We start from the raw sequence: 18,123 nt of genomic DNA, 5'->3' as shown, positions 1-18,123 counted from the left end.
AGTGATCTTTTCCTTAAGCAGTGAGTATCAATTGCAGATAGATCCTTGGTTAAAGGTTGGAGCTCCTGCCCATTTTCCCTCTCAGTACCAGGACACCATCCACCTTGAACCTAAGCAGACCTTGTGTGTACTGTCACAGTCTCTGAGTTTATATGTGCTTCGATCCTGTCGTATCCAGAAAGAACGCCGTTTCTTTGGTGTCATCTACCACTTTAGCTCTTAGAATCTGTTCACTCCCTCTTCCTCACAGATCCCTGATCCTTAAAGGGAAGGCTTTAATGGAGGCATATCATTTAAAACTCAGTGTTCTGAAGTTTCTCACTCTCTGCACTTTTTCTTCTTCTGGGTCTCTGGATTTGTTCTCAAGAAGCTTCTGCAAGAACCACCTTCTCTGATGTGGGCTGAGTGAGGTATTGGTCTACAGGTATAACAAAATGTCATTAACAGCCATTTAATTATTATATTCTTTAGCAGCATTATAGGATTAGGCTTTTCTCTAGACCCAGGACCTATTTAACCTCAAGTTCTTGACCTCCCAATCAGTATCGGATATGGGTTCCATATGATGGAGAGGGCCTTAAATCCAATCATAAAGTCATTGGATACTTCTGCAATGTTTGTGCCACTAATGCACTAGCTTGTCTAGAGCCAGGTCACTGTCGTAGGCTGCAGGTTGTTTCACCTGGGAGATATTGGCAATTTATCTTTCTCTTCTGGGAGAATGCAGAGTATCTTTCACTACTATGAATGCTAGTCAGTAGGGATGAAGCTTCTAGTTAGGTACCCACTCAACTTCTCTGCTAACAACACACTTTTAAGGTAATACTTGTTATTAATCAATAAATGGCCTATTAGCAAACTGAACCCATTCATATATGTAAAATGCAAGCATGTTATAGGACCACTAGATAAGATTTATCACTAGTATACAAGAGTGAATTCTAACCATTACTAGGATACAACGGTTAGTATATCCTAACCATTACAGCTGTATATATACAAATTAGCTAATCATAACATGTATAAATAATGGGCAGATTTGATTGGTTGTAATTTAGGTGATGGTGGTTAGTGGGTATCAAAACTCAGGATTCTGGCAGCTTGGATATTTCAGTGGTTGGAAGGAATCAAGGGTAGACATGGGGGTGGGAATGGAGTAATCTAACCTTAGAACAAGACTGTGGATCTTTGTGCTTATTGATTTATTTCCTGGTTTTTAAAGAATGTTTCCGTTTTGAAAATACTTTGAGGAATTCATATAATGTATTTTTAAAATATCTATTCTCTACTTCTTCTAACACCTACTCTTGCCTCCCTATCCACAATGAACACACACACACACACATACACACACACACACACACACAGACACACACACACACATACACACACACAGAGTTCAATATCTGTTGTCCATATATTTTTTCATGAATGTCCATCCATTGGAACATCATCCATCTACCAGGACTGTACCTTTAAATAAAAACTACTCTCCCTCTTCCAGGAGCTATCAGTTCCCAACAGCTCCTCAACTAGGGATGAGACACAGTGTGCCCAACTCCCCTCTTCATGCTGAGATTTTGTTTCCTGGCTTGAGATTTCAAAGGCCATGTGCATGCTAACTAATGGTTGAGAAGCATTCCTTTAAGTTGTTCGCCATGATACTTTTTCACTTTGTAGGATACACTCAAGAGAGGAGTGGTAAATAAGAAGCACTGACAGGAATTTCACTAGGTGTCATGAGGACAGTGCAACTTAGAGTTTTAATGGACCTGGTGTTAATATAGGGCCACACATTTTTACACTCATCATTAGCATGCAGTTTACTCCATCCTTGGTCAAAGAGCAGAAAACAATATATTTAAAGGGAATTTTGTAAGCTCCCTTAGAGAATATGATTGTTTAAGTTGGTTGCAAATAGTCACTTCAAATGCTTTCAAATGATTTCACCCATGGCACAAGACCTCCTGGTAATGTCAGGCCCCCTCCTGAGTCTATAGCTGCAGTCATTGTTTTTTGTAGGTTGTTAGAATGCTTTCACTGCTGGTAATTCCAGAGGCACACATACAAATGCTGGGAAGATATCTGTGACCCCTGATTTTCTCAGCTGTCTTAGCTGGACACATCTGCAGGGTGCACCATCTCTGAGTAAAAAATCTTCTAACCTCACCAAGAGGAGATATTTTCTTTCCTACTCAGTACAGCTCTATTTGAGTCCCTGGGACTCCTAGGGGACTCTAATGATGTCAGAGCAGGGAGGAGCTTTCCGGCTAGGTTTTTGTCACAGGCAGCCTTTAACCCTATTCTGAGGATGCTTTCTGCTTCATCTGTGTCTGGCATAATCTGAGAGTTAATTTAAAGGATTTCCCTTTGGTTTACCTTGAGAAAGTGGATTCTCTAGTCCACTTCTGGAGCCTTGAAAATCTGACACCTTTCCTCTAATGAGGAGAATCATCTTTGACTACAGGAGAGCAACAGTGTAGAGCTCTGTCTAAAAGATTCTGCTAAGGAAATTTAAACAAAGCAAATCATGGACACCTCAGATGCAGGACCCTGTTACTTAGGTTGGAATGATGGCTATTAGGTCAGTGACTGTAAGTCTATCCTATAAACACAGATTATAAGATTTAAACAGGGGCTTTACCTCACACAACAATGATGTCAGCAGCCAATGGTAGGAGCTGCCCTGCCATTTCTGCTTTATCATTTAAAGAGACAGTATCCAGACTTCTAGTCTACATCTATCACATAGACATATTGATTTCCTTTCTAGAGAAACACATATTTCTTCCCTCATGCTGAAAAGATAAATCTGACAGATTTAATCAAACGTAGTTGTTCACAACTATAGAAATGTGTATAGTACCTCATGCGAAAACAAATCACAGTAGCTTCTAAATGAAGAATTCTGTGCACTGTATTACGTGTAGACAAAAATTGTACTAGCACACATGTTTGGAAATATGTGTACAAACATACACACAGAGGCAGTGATAAGAGCTAAGTGTAATGTTAATTTGAGGTACTATGTCTATAATGCCATCAACAAATGTTGGTTTAATTAACATTTCTACTGAAACTTGGCTCTTGGGCTCAGTTGGTCCTGTGCTTGCCAAGCATGCATGGATCCCTAGTTCAATCCCCAGTACACATAAAGCCAGTGTACTTGTACATGCCGACAATTGCCATACTCATAAGGTGGGAGCAGGAGACTATAAGTTCAAAGTCATCCTCAATTAATAATTGAATCAAAGCCTGGGATAGAGGAGACACTCTCTAAATCAAAGTAAAACAACTACCATCAAATAAACAAAACAAAATTATTAAAAACCACAACCTCAAATAATTTTCAACTTCTTTATGAATCTGAGCGTCCGTAATGTGTAATGGTCCTAGAGGATGAATGTTTTCCTAAGATGCAACCTGACTTTCAGGCAAACATTATAAAAATGTGACTTGGGATCCTGAAGTGTCTCCATGCCTTTTGTCCGTCCAGCTCCTCTCCACCTTGGGTTTAGTCCTTGACTGTGATTTGAACAAATGCGATGCAGAGCAATTTCATTATTTCCCTTAGCAACTCTGAGTGGCTCTTATAGTTTTCAACACATTTGACGAGAGCTAAGACCTTTTTCTTCAGAATGTAGATGGACATTTAAGCTGATGACATTAAGATGATATTCAAGAGTCTGTGGGACAGAGACTCAACACAAAAAGGTTTTGGCGCTTTTTATCTCTTTCATTGATTAGTTTGGTTCCCATCATTTTAGGCAGAGTTGGTCTTAAATGGTAACTTTAAATATCTGAGTCTTCTTTTCTATGAAGTATAGATATGATTGCATATTCAGTAGAATTTCCCATTTTGGATGCCTCATTTTTGTATCTGCTAGTAATCTCTTGCTTTAGGATCTTGGCATACATCTTGTGCCAGCTCATTTTAAAGGTAAAATTTAAAAAATTAAAACAAAACCAAATCTGTATCATGAGTAGAAGTGTGCAAAAGCTACCCAAAGACTTTTTTAAGCATTTTATCATTCAACAAGCTCCACGTTTTGCATTTTATTCTCCAGTTTTGATATTATATTAAGATAAGTGATTTAAGAAGAACTATTTATTAGAAAGGAACATGTTACAGAAAAATAATGCATATATAGTGGCTTATTGTATGGGAAGAGTTATAATTGGTTTCATTGGACAAAACCGGAAAACAATTTCTCTTTTAAGATGGGAGGTTTAGAAATCTAACCACAGTATGTTGACATTGCAACACACACACACACACACACACACACACACACACACACACACAGGCACACACACACACACACACACACACAATAATTATGTCTTGTAAGCCAATTAAATTGTAAGGAATTACTGAGGATCCACCAATCACTTTGGCTGGAAATTGAGCATAGGAACTCAGTACTTTTCTTCTGTTCCATCTAGACAAGGTCCTTCTGAGAAGTACAGAGAACAGAAAGTGTGGATGCAGCATGGTTAATCAGGAGGTGCCTTGCCAGAATAGTTTTGTTGTTGCTTGATTAGGAGAGGCTGACATTTAAATTTTAAGAGAAATAGATGACAAGATTAAGATAAAAGTAAGTCTGCAAAATGGATGGACTCATTCTTTTAGATAATATGATGTCTTCTTTAACCCCCAGTCATAAACTCAGTAACTGAACATTTGTCTCAATTTCTGCCTGACTGGTAGAGTTTGAAATTTTAGCCCCAAATAAAAGGCCTTTCTGACCCAGAGAATATGTGACTCTTTCCTAAAAGAATGTTTGTGATTCTCCAAACCGTGGCTGCAAGACAATGTGAAGAGGAGGCACAAAATAGGGCTTAGAGGATGATTTAAACAAACTGCTCAGACAGTAAATTAGCCCTTCCCCGCCCTGTGTGGAGTTCTCCAAGACAGCTGTAACCCAGAATTGGGTTCTGAAACACTAAGTTTGCATGCTTAGTAAGGTTCCTTCCTTCCTTCCTTCCTTCCTTCCTTCCTTCCTTCCTTCCTTCCTTCCTTCCTTCTTCCTTCCTTCTTTCCTTCCTTCCTCATTTCTTGTTTACAAAAGAAGCAATTCATTTGTAGGGCATTTCAAGCTGGCAAATGGCCAACAATACTTTGTACCACAGCCAGGTGCAAAAGGTATTGAGAAACACACAGTGCAAGAATATTCTGAAAAGAGGAAAACAAAATGGAAAGTTATTCATCTTTCTATATGGCTTTTTAAAAAGCTACTTACAATTTCATGCTGTTTACAGGCATTTTTGTCAAGTTTCTTTGTTGAGAAGGCAGAAGAGTGAGGCGTTCGTGAGAGATTCACAAAGGGACTGAAGGGATTCCGAGTGACAGTAGAGTTTAGCCGGTGTTTGTAAGTCTTGCTAACTAGGAGAGGGGAAGGCTGATCTCCTTTACTTCTCCAGAGAGGAGATTTCAAGAACCTTACTGATGATGAAAGCTGCCTCTCGTGTCAAATGTAAGTAGTCCTATCCCAGCGACGCCTCTAACTGGAGCAGGTGGATAACTCAGAAGAAGTCTCAACACCAACAATTTGCTCACTTAACCCATACGCATGGAAATGAACTTCAAGAGAAAGGAGAGTGTGTGGGAGCCCTCACCAAGTACTTACTTATATCAGGGGTTCTCAACCTTCCTATTGTCACCTATTAATACATTTCCTCATGCTGGAGAGACCTCCGCGCAACGCAACCATAAAACTATTTTTGTTGCTACTTGTGATTCCGTAGCTCCTTTGTAGCTGTAGTTTTGCTACTGTAATGAATCATAATGTAAATATCTGATATGCAGGATATCTGGTACGGGACCCCTCTGAAACAATCATTCGACCACCATGGGGTCACGACTTACAGGTTGAGAAACATCCACTTGGATAATATTTTTTATATTACAGAGTACACAACTTTACCAGGTGTGCCATGCTACCAAGTCCTTGGCGTCATGTGACTAACTTATGCAAATTAGGTAAGGCAGCCAACTGTGGTCCCCGTCTACGTTCCATCCCACAGTTGCCAAGCAAAGTCTTTCTCACAAAGCTCCAGCTACACTATCAACATTTTATCCATCAGATTATTAATAGTTTACAGATAGTCGCTAACATCCCTAACTCTGGCATCATTAAGTAAACCCCACGTTTTTAATCTCAAAAAGGGGAAATTGTCATAATTTTCCTTTTGGGGGCTGGTGTTCCACTTAGGAATTAATTCTCGGAACTTTCTCAAAGTTCTCTGCAGCTGCTTTCAACCTAATTCAAAAGATGACATTTCCTCCAGTCCTCACCAATCCTGGAAAACAGCAGACATAGGTTTGTCCTTAGCTTGGCCTCTACCAGATATTTGACCTTAGGGAAGTCTCTAGCACATTTAAGCCCAGATTTAGAAATTAAATCTGTGAGGAAGAGTGATTTCTAGGACAGAGGAAGTCGCTCCAGGGTGTTCAGTTTAGTAAACTCCGACTCTGATAAGAGCAGCATCCCTTGGTCTCTGAAGTACCCGGGCTTCCCCAGGATTAGGTAGTTGGCTTGTTCACTGTACAGCTAGTAATTCAGAGATAATCATGTTACCAGGATGCCATTTAATCTCTGTTTGGCATATCTTGAGTTTTTATCTTCATTAATAGAGCCATCAAAGTGCAGGACAGACCAGTGAGTGATTCCTGAGGTGGGGGCTGCAACTTGCATGGGGAGCCTCTGGTTGCCAGATGGCAGGTGCTAATCTGCTTGCTGCAGGGATGGGAGGGGGTAAGCTTGCCTGGCCCCCAGCCAATGGGGCTCGCTCTCCCCTCCGATTATACAACAATCTTGGGGCTGGTATCTGTTCTCTGCTGCCTGCTTAAGGGTTCTGGGGCTAATGGATGCCTACCGAAAGGAAGCAATTGCTTTCTGGTCTCCCTATGAAAGGGATCGTTAAGAGTCTCCTTGCTGCCTCAGCTCAAGGCGACTGGAGAATAAGATCCCTAACCTGATCTCATGCTAGCATGATACAGGGCAAGGATGTAAGCCTGGGAGTCTCGGAAAACATGGCCTTGAACTCAAACTCCACCAATTAACTACTGTGTTAATTTCTCTTCCTATAATGACGTAGGAAAGTTTTTTTTTTTAAATTAAGCTCAGTCTTAGAGGAATCCAGACAGTTTAACACCAGCTCTATTGAGGGCTCCTGGCTGTATCACTCATGGGTCATCAGAACAGTGAAGTGCTTCTGAGAAGGAGAGATCGTGTGACAGACAAGAGGCCAGAATAAGAAGAGGAGACCATCCTGGGTCTCTTTCTAGTCTCAAATTCTTTTCTTTTAGATTTCTTGTTTCTCTCATATATTACATCCTCACTGCAGTTTCCCCCCTCTCCTCTCTCTAGTCACTCCCCATCTTTCCTCTCCCCCAGATCCATTCCTGCCCCACCTCCCCTCAGCCAAGAGCAGACCTCCCAGAGATATCAACTGAATATGACATAACAAGCCACAATAAGACCAGACACACATCACATCACAGGGGAATGAGGCAACACAGTAAAAGGAATAGGGTCCTGTAAGCAGGCCAAAGAGTCAATGATATCGGTTCCATTTCTTATAAGCCCACCACAGCCCAGCAGCACCCAGTGAAGACAGGCTCACAGCACATATTAGCATATTTACAATAGTCAGCAGTAACTGTGTGAATGGGTGCTGTGCCTTCCTCTCTTTGAGCTTCATATCCCCCCTTTGGCATCATGATATTACTTTGATTATATCAATCATCATAACTGGTATGCCACAGACTGGTCAAGAAGGTAGCCACTCCATGGGCCACTAGTTTAGCTGTGCCACCAGGAGAGACAAAAGAAGCTCTTTCTCGGGTCTTCTCAGACGCTGAGAACATGTATCTTATGATTGTATGTGGTTCTAAGGATAGAGACTCATGATTGGGAAGATGGATTCTGAGATGTCATAGGGATGATCATTCAATTTCATGCATTAGTTTGAAGGAATGTGCGTAAAGCTCAAAACTTAATGCTGATGGCTAGTGCCAATTGTCAACCTGACAAAATCTACAATTCCATGGTAGAGAGCTTCTTAGTGTACCCGTGGCTTATTATCTTGATTGGATGAATTGAGAGGGCAAGGCACATCTAAATGGGTGGTTCTATCCCCGGGCTGGGATCCCAGATTGTTTAACATGGAGAAAGGAAGCCAAGCGAGCCTAGCGTGCCTTCATCTGTGGCTCTGTGCTTCTTTGTTCTTTATTATGTGACTAACTGCCTCAGGCTCTCGCCACTGTGACTTCTGACAATGACTGACTGGATCCGTCATCTCCGAGAAGAAGTAAACATTTTCCTCCCTTTAGTTGCTTTCGTCTGAGTATGTTATCACAGCAACAGGAAAAGAAACCTTGGTACGTGTGTTAGGGAGGAGGAAAATAAAAGAAAACAGAAGTAAGTTAGTGCTACATGCACATCCAGGATGAGGAAATCCTGTCTTCAGAGGATGTGTACAGATTGACAGTTTATCATTCTTTAGTGCTTATAGGCTGAGAGAGAGAGAGAGAGGAAAAAGGGAGGGTATGGGAGGGGGTGGACAAATCAAAGGCTGTCTGATGATTTTGTGCTATGGCAAAGAATCATTGAGTGCACAGTCTGTACTGTTCTGTCCCTGGGTCAAAAGGAAAACAGAAATTCTGGTGAGGAGGAATCCAAAGAGGAGATTTTAATTTACAGTAGTGCAGTTGTGGGGGCAGGAGGACTGGCTTCAATCTCAGGGCACCACAACTAGCACCTGTTGTGTGCTGCTTGACTCCAAGTCTTGTTTCTCTCTCTCCTTTGGGTAGGAAGAAGTCTTAGGATCAACATGAGACTGGAATGAAGCACACAGTCTGAGAGCCTCAGTTCATCTCTCTCTCTCTCTCTCTCTCTCTCTCTCTCTCTCTCTCTCTCTCTCTCTCTCTCTCTTTCTCTCTCCGGTTTTTCAAGACAGGATTTCTCTATGTAGTAACCCTGGCTATCCTGGAACTCAATCTGTAGACCAGGTTGGTCTAGAACTTAGAGATCCACCTGTCTCTGCCTCCCGAGCACTGAGATTAAAGGTGTGCACCACTACACCTCGTTTGTTTTTTTTTTTTTAAAGGTTTTATTTACATTTATATTATGTGCATTGGTGTTTTTCTTGCATGTGTGTCTGTGTGAGAGTGCTATGTTCCCTGGGACTGGAGTTACAGACAGGTATGAGTTGCCTGCCATGTGGGTGCTGGGAATTGATGCCTGAACACTTAATCTTTCAGACTCTGGTTGTCTGAAGATATTTCCCCATTTTTTCCTCATTTCTCATAGCGCACAGTTTAAAAAAATATTTATGTCTTTATTTATTTGGTACTGGAGTCCCATGGAGCCCTCAGAAAGTGTGACGCCCTTTCACTTACAATCAGTTGAGAAGTATCTGGGTTCCTAGATGTTTGGCCCTGCAATAAAGTTTAACCATGCTTACAATCAATAGGAACTATGTATGTAGGAGGGCAGGGACACACTGCAGTGTAAGAAAGGACCACAGAGGACTCCCAACAGTTCTGAGTCTCCGAGAAATTATCAGTATGCAGTGGGACACACTTTGTAGTATCCTTTTGCTGATTTATGGTTTTAACTATGAGTGTAGGTTTATTGGAATGATGGCTTTTATCACCATGGTGTTGCACCAAATACAATGAAGAAGAGAGTTTCCACCAAATGATGTCATCCACAAAGGCTTTGTCTTGTTGGGAAAAAAAACAATAAAATAAGCAGACAAAAACAAAGAGCATCTCTGGAGGAAAGAATGATCTACTCACTTTCCACTTTAGAAACTAAATCTTGGGATAACATTGAAGATGAGAATCTGTTGGAAAAGTGTGGGCTAAGAAGCTAAATGTAGTTATTCTTCTGTTTACATGGATCTCTCTCTCTCTCTCTCTCTCTCTCTCTCTCTCTCTCTCTCGGAGGATTTTTCCCTTCTCTTCTTTATTTTTCTCCTTCTTGACTGACCTACAAGATGCCTCATCTGAGTGATTGCTGTTCTGGGATGAGGAAAGAGGCTGGCCACCCCAGTGCTTCCTTGGCATGCTGGTTAATGTTACGAGGAAAGAAGAATTCTCAATTCTAGAAGAGCCACACAGAGTCCATAACTGATGGTAACAAGATCATGGCCCAGCAGGAAGTTCATGAATAGAGCAAACAGAAGGGCATAGAGCAGAACAATGGTGAGCTGTCTGTATCACTCTACTGAATGCTTGGAATCATTCAGTCACGCCTAGTGCTAGATTACTCCAGACTCCACTCTTAGAGAAACTAGTTTTTTCTACTTTTAGTTTTAGTTTGTTTTAGTTGACTTTTTTTTTATCACTTTCTAATGAAAGATTTATAAGTAATATTCTATGCTAGGGACACAAACATATGCATATAGCCATTAAACGTTTAGAATATGCTTGTTTTATAGAAGGGATAGCCTCTGATGCAAAAGCACATGACAGATACCTTTAAATTATTTCAGATAAAGGAAATCAAATCTCTGCGAAAATTTAAGAATATTTGCCACATTGGGTAGCTGAGTTTGTATGTGTATATGCATATTTATGTGTGTATGCATATGATTAGGCAATAAGTTACATTCACTGATGTATGGGATATGCTTTTGCTTCAATGACAAAAACCAATGTGGCCTTGTGTTAGGTCATATGTATCCCATATTATCACCAGACAGAAGGAACTCATAAATACTCTGCCAATATTTTTATTTGTGACTACATTTGCCCCATGGCTGGAGGAACTATTTTCACAGTCATAGGCTGATATCTCTGACCTTAGACAACTTGCTTAACCTCTCCATGGTTTTTAGTTTTTATAGGTAAAGTGGAGATAATAATAGTAAATCCTCCAACCACTTGTTATTAAGTAATCAATAAGGAAATGCATATCAGGTACTTAGAGTAGGTGGGAGCAACGGTGATGGTTGTGATCAACTTTGTCATTGCTAGTACTCTTCTTACGGAGTGTGGTACCCTTGCACTCCAACAGTGCTCCATCTGCACATGTGGAAAACCAAACTAACAGTGCACACAGTCACATTCAAGTCACATTCTCCCTACTTACAGGCCAATGAGATGGAGACTGTTTTTCCCCCCTTCAAAGATGTCTTTTCAACAACAACCTCCAAATCCAGTAGCACGTATGAGTGCCTGGGAAACACATTTGTTTCTGCCGAAGAGTTAAAAAACATTTTTTTAAAAACCTAAATGTGGTCTGGTCTCCTTGAATGCCTTTAATGAAGATGGGAAGCCTCACAATTTAAACCTCTGGTTACAGCTGTTATCCTTGTGAGCAGACCTAATTACAGGAGATGGAATTTTTTTTTTGACAAGTTTCTCTCTCTTTAATTCATATCCCTCGAACTCAAAAATTAAGAGAAAAGTCTGAAGCAAACCAGTTTCCTATGTTGCTGGTCATTTAAAAATATATTTTTACGAAAGATCATGTGTTCCATGTTGCTGACATACACAGAATGTTGACTCTGAAACATCTAAAATTTTCTTTGTTTATCATTTTTTTTTTCATGAAACCATGCTTTTCAAATGCTAAAAATATCTACAGGAAGATCTTCCCTTGCGTAGAAAAATTCCTTTGATTAACCATTATGCAGTCCTTAATGGTAACACGTGACTCTCAGCCTTGTGTAGAACCAGAAAAGAACTGGACTTGCTAATTTCTCAGTGTTTGCTGTTAGTGTTTCTTTAGACGTTAGATCTGCGTGTTGCTTTATCCAATTCTGGGAAAATGGGTCTTTATCCAGTCAGTACTCAGGGATGGGGATGACGCTGGAGGACAGATTTCTTTACTTTTACAGGTGAGACTTTTAAACATTTGTTTTTCATAGCAAAACAAAAAAAAGGCAAAGTTTAAGAAACCAAGCTTCTTCCCTTCTTAGTCAGAGTTTGTCACCCAGAAATCTGGAAGCAGTCTGTCCTTTTCTTTTCTCTTCAAGATTCCATCACTGACCTCAGATGTTTTCACAATAAGCGAAGTTCTTCATTTTGCATCATTGATTGACAGATCTATTCCCAACCATTAATGTATGGAGAATATTTATTTCTCTGTTGTTCACTGGACCTTAAAACAATCGCCAAAGCTTCAGTTGATAGTTTAACAACCATAATTATAGATCCCAGGCGTTATAGAAAAATGAACCACATGTTTAAGGTTTGTAAATATCAAATACATTTTTAAAGATGGGGATGGGTGTTGCTGGTGGGATGGCTTATTGGATAAAGGCGCTTGCTACCAAGCCTGACCACCTGATCGACATGAGATTCCCTGGCATCTATGTGGTGGAATGAGAAAATCAGGTCCTGCAAGTTGTTCCCTGACCTGCCCATGTACAACATGACATATGTGCCCTGCCTCCTTGATATAAATGTCACACAGTTTTTAAGTAAACGTAGGATAAGGAGTTAACTTTTGCTAGAGTCTAGGAAGTGTCCTGTGCGACTTAAGAGCCACTAGAAGGTGTATTAGAATACTCATCATTTGTTGACACATGGGAGTGTTGATAACCAGTCAGTTCTAGAGAAAGGAGCCTTGGGGAAGGCTATCCTCCTGAGCTTGTTGGTGCTTTCTTTTTGTTTGAAGATAGGGTCTCTTGTATTGTAGGATAGTCTTGAAGTCACTGTTATAACCACAGATGACTTTGATCTTTTGGCCTCCACCCTTGAGGTGTTGGAATTATAGGCCTATATCACCATATCTTGTTTGATGTGATGCCAGGGATCTGATCTAGGGTCTTGGGCATGCTGGGGAAACCTTCCACTGACTAATCTACATCCCCAACCTCTCCGTGAACACTCATGACTTCCGAGCAGTTTTCCAGCGTGAAGCTCAAACTTTAAATTTAGATTCAGCAGATGTTGCGCAATGTGAAGTATTACCACATTCAAAACACTAAGTACCCCTGGGTAATACTTTTCATCCCACAGATCTACCTTCTAGTTGCCCATTCAGCTTATGCTTCTGTGTCTCCCATCATCCTCCTGGCCTCCGCTGGGTGTGGTCATCTGTCGTCTGTTGTGGGTGAGGCTGAGTTGCTGTGAGTTTGGTGACAGACTCTATCAGGAAGGTCTCTGTGAACCTTTCAGTATTCGAGCCTATACACAGCATCGTCCAGAGCCTACTTTCACAGTGATGCTCACTGCAATACCTGCCCCATCTTAAAACCTCATCCTGAGGTTCCTCTCTTTCTGGAGCACCACAATAAATCTGCAAAATCCTCTTCTAGCTCCTTGCTCTCACGTACTTGTCCATAAACTTTCAGTGCAAAATTCTAGAAGCATTACGAAAACTCATCATACAAATAAATGCCTTAGATAGGATAGAAGGATGGGGGATGTTGTCTTAGCACATTGTCACACAAATACACTTGAAAGTACGTTTTATTTTTTAATTTTTGTCATACCAAGGATTGATGATTGAATGTAGGACCTCAAGAATGTAAGGCAAGTGCCCTCCGATTGAATGCCAACCCCTGGCCAGTACGTTCCCCTTCAATGGATGGCTTTGGATAATGGGCTTAACCAAAGCGTTGATGAGTCTCAAGGGATGAACAGAGCCCTTCGTTTCCTAAGAAGTTTCTTTTGTAAATTTTGTGGTTATAACTTGGTGGCATTCTTGGGAAACTGACTACCTAGAAATGATAGCTGGACATTCAGAAACCGTCCCTGAAGGAGAAGGCTCAAAGATCTGTGGAGGATCAAACCCAGCCTCCACGCCGTTCTCTAGAGGGAGGTTCAGATATTGAAGAAGCGTGGGAGCATTCAGTAGTCAGTGGCTTCTGCATGGTATTTGCATGCAGGGAACTTTGAAAAGGTTACATTTCTGCTCTGTGTTCATATTTACTTTGTGTTAAGGTTATAGGATGTCTTTGGCGATCTTACTGTTGCTATTTTTATGAACTCCAAATCAGTGTTCAAGTGGAATAGAGTGAAATTTTGAGCTCCAGTGACAATAACCATATTTGATGTTCCCGTAACATTCAAGCTGTAGTATGTCTGAGAGTCAGAAAAAAACTTGTTCTTTGCCTCAAACTCTACAGTAAGAAAGAAACTTTTGGTTATACGTTTCAGAGATCCTTTTCCCCCCTTTATACTTAAAACAAAGTCACATGTAGATCTAACCTGCTTTAAGCAGTCTTGGCAAAATATCAAATATTTGCCTGGTTTTTGAGAGGGAGGAAAACCTTAGCTTTTCACAAACCCACATCCTCTCCGTGAGTTATAGACATAAGCCGTGTATTAGTGCAGCTTTTGATCTTGGGGTTACTGAATTCAGGTCCTACGCAGGCAGTGGGAGGAAAATATGAAGTTGGAATATTGTTCTGACCCATGTTCTGTGATCCTGCATGGATAGAATTTTACATAAAAGAATTCTGTATATAAAGACTTTATTCCTCTCTTTTAAAGAGGTAAAATTTTATATAACGATTTTGGTAAAATGGTCTGAGGATAATCAAAATCAACCCCCCAAATCGTGTATTAAGTAGCTTAATATTAACTATACTTAACTCTCTTCTAGGCACATTTAATCACAGAGGAACTGTATCTATGATGTATATGTGTTTATGTGATGTATTTATATATGTATATATAATATATGTATATGTTTTATGTGTATATATGTATGTATTATTTATCTGTCTATCAATCAAACTACAATCTATCTATGTGTTTTTGGTTCACTGTGTTTCAACATGTGGACTAGATTTTAACTTCTTTGACAGATGGGGCTCAGGAGCTCAAGAAATAAACACGTGTTCATACTGACATATATTTATATTGTAGACATGTTATTAGTAATCATATGCTGAGGTGAACTGGAAAGTTCTTATAGTAATTTTTGATGGATTCTGAATTTGAGCCTCAGATTGCGTGAGCCATTTACCGTTCCCTCTGCCCATTCACCTTTTGTCCTTCATACTAGAGTTGTGGGTGGGAGAGATCATGCTTAGAAAAGGTGATACCCTACAAGCCAGGCAAAAATAAGGTTTCCAGCAGATGATACATGTAAGTGTGTGGGTCAGGTCAGCGACAGTTGATGCAAGCCTCTTCATGGAGACCAGAGTATTGTTTATCACTGCTTGCACTTTCTTTTGGGATCAAAGGTATATCAGATGACACCTAGGACAATGGTGAGTGACCAGTAGCAGGAGTGGTAACTGTACACAGTAGACATCCGTCTTATAATCAAAGGTGGTCACCGAGTTGTGATAGTCTCAACTTCGCATCCTTGATTACCCCTTGAACTGCTGGACCATTTTACCTGAGTGCTACCTATCTGACTCATTGTAGACCAGGTTCAGTGGGACACTGTCTCAAGACAGGGCCAGCTTCAATAACTCTGACTACCCGGAAAAGTTCTACCTTATATCTTTGGGTGTCAGGTCAATATATATATATATACATATATGTATGTGTATATATATATATGTGTATGTATATATAAAACCTTTATCTCTAAGAGTCATAGTGATGAGAGCCTTACCATTCATTTCAAGTCCTACACGTAATCATGGGATGTTTATCTCTTGGCATTGTGTGAACTGATTAATTTCTGTGCAATTCATAGATTCCATGCTCATTTTATTGAGCACATGGTAAATGCTTAGTGGTTGTACTGAGTCTGGGAGCTGAGTGGGGAATGAGAAAGGCACTCTGATGGGGCTAGGCAAGCAGGGTGGAATGCCAGTTAGACATTGATATAATGAAAGATTAGATGTAGCTTAAACATCTGGGATATTTGGGATGTGGCAGATTACCTAAGCTTCATCCTACCTTCGTAAGTAGGTTTGAGTAGTTCTAAAACATTGTGAAAGTCTGTGAAATACAAGGGTTTATCCAGATGATTTAAAAACAATCTTTTATAATTCTAAATGAAGGTGTTGTCGTATTATTGCAACCACAACCTTGATCAGTGGCCGAGCAATGTGCAGAGGACTGTCCACTTCCTTTAATAAATTGTATTGTCAATTTGAAGACAAAAAGCCTTAAGCATGCCTATGGCTGGCACTGGGGTAGAATCTTGACAAAACTTTCACATCACCCCCTCTATGTGTGTGTATATGTGTGTACGCATGTGTGTTGAGGGGTAGGTGTACTTCCCTGTGCACATGTATATGAAGGTTAGACATTGATGTTCCAGGATCTTTCTCTATGGTTCTTTACTTATATTTGAGACATGGTCTCTCCCTGACCTCTAAGTCATTTTAGGGACACTGGATGGCCAGTAAGCTCCACACACCTACTTGTCCCCCCACTCCCTCTACTTCATCTGTAGTCTGGGATTACAGATGCATGCCACTGTGCCCGCCTTTAATACGGGTGTTGGTGGTGTGAGCTCGGGTCCTCATGCCTGTGTGGCAGCCATTTTATCTGCTGAGCTATCCCCCCCGGCCTCAGCCTATATGTTTTATTCACCTTTTTTGGAGAGGGGCTTGCATTACATAGATAAACATCTGTGTTCTGCTCTCATGGGGATAATGATTTAGTCAAGGCTTTTGTGTGCGACTTTCCCCTGGAACTTAGAACTTCCTTCGTGTAGCTATTGTCCCAACAACCCACAGAAATCTGTATTAATACGCTCATTTTACAGGGGACAAAACCAAGTCTTCACATTCACAACCATAGTCTATGTTACCCAGTAACTGGATAAGATGAGTTTTGAACCCATGTCAGTATAATTTCAGACCTCAGGTGATCAGTGGCTGGATAGCATTAACTTAGAGCTTTCCTCCAAAAATTTCTAACAGGCAAGGTGAACATGTTAGGCTATATTCAATTTTCTAAGGATTTAAATGTTCCTGATATCACCTTAACATTGTCAGTCAATACATTGAAAAGTCTCTTCAGAGGACAAGGAGCTAGAAAGAGCAAACTGTTACACGTGCATCAAATGCGTAATTGGGTCCGTGAGTGGGCAGATGTTATGACCCATGAGAAAAGAGCTTGAGGCTGGCCTGGGTTCAGATGTGGCCTCACAGGCAGCTGTGTAGGTGTTATCCTTGCTCCCTCTAAGCCACAGGTTTTTTTAATGGCAAAAAGTGGGGGTAAAAGTGTTTCCTTAGGGTTAGAGAGATGGCTCGGTGGGTCAGAGCTTAAGTGTGAGGACCCTCATTGGATCAGCATACCCGTGTGAGACTGTATTCCTGGTGTGAGTGTATCTAATACCAACGCTTCTATGGGAGGTCAGAGGTGAAGACAGGGGAAGCCACAGAAGCTCCAGGCCTGACATACACCTTTGCTCTGTTTCTCTCTCCGTCTCTCCTTCCTGTCACACACATACCGTACACTTTGTACATGTCTCTTAGGGTTGCTGTTGGAACCAAAAGCAAATGAGGACCAAAGAGCAAGTTGCGGAGGGAAGGTTTTATTTGATTTATACTTCCATATTGTTGATTATCAAAGGAAGTTAGGGCAGAGACTGAAGCAGAGCAGGAACCTGGAGGCAGGAGCTGCTGCAGAGGCCATGGGGTGCTGCTTACTGGCTTGTTTCTCATGGCTTCATCAGCCTGCTTTCTTATAGAACCTAAAGCCACCAGCCCAGGGATGGCATCACCCAGAGTGGGCTGAGCCACCTCTCCCCACCTCTAATCAATGACTAATTAAGAAAATGCCTTACAGCCAGATCTTATTAGTGGTATATATTTTTTTTAATTTCAATTTAGGTTCCCTCCTTTTAGATAACTCTACACTAGCCAGCACAGCATGAATATACAAACGTAAATTACTACCTTCAAGTGATATTAGAAAGACTATAGACCATAAGTCACACCTGTCCACTCAGTGCATGTTGAGTACTGAATGGCTGTCCCCAAGTTAATGGCAGGAAGTCGCTTCACCAGCTGTCAATCCTTTCCTTTTAAAACTAGAAATCAGCATCCCACCTTCCTGCAGCTGCTCAATACAACGATTGCCCAGAGGCTGGGCCTCCGTGCAGGTGTTACCAGTTCCAGATTAGCCGATCTCCCTCTGTGTGACTTCGTCTCCTTCCTTCTGTGGGCCAAGTGTCATCCATCTACCTCAGGGCCCTTGAACCTCTATCTATTGCTAAAAACCAACCAAGCCAAACC

This window comes from Rattus rattus, chromosome 2 (genome assembly GCF_011064425.1).
Source record: "Rattus rattus isolate New Zealand chromosome 2, Rrattus_CSIRO_v1, whole genome shotgun sequence".
Taxonomy (NCBI): Eukaryota; Metazoa; Chordata; class Mammalia; order Rodentia; family Muridae; genus Rattus; species Rattus rattus.
This window is presented reverse-complemented; position numbering follows the sequence as displayed.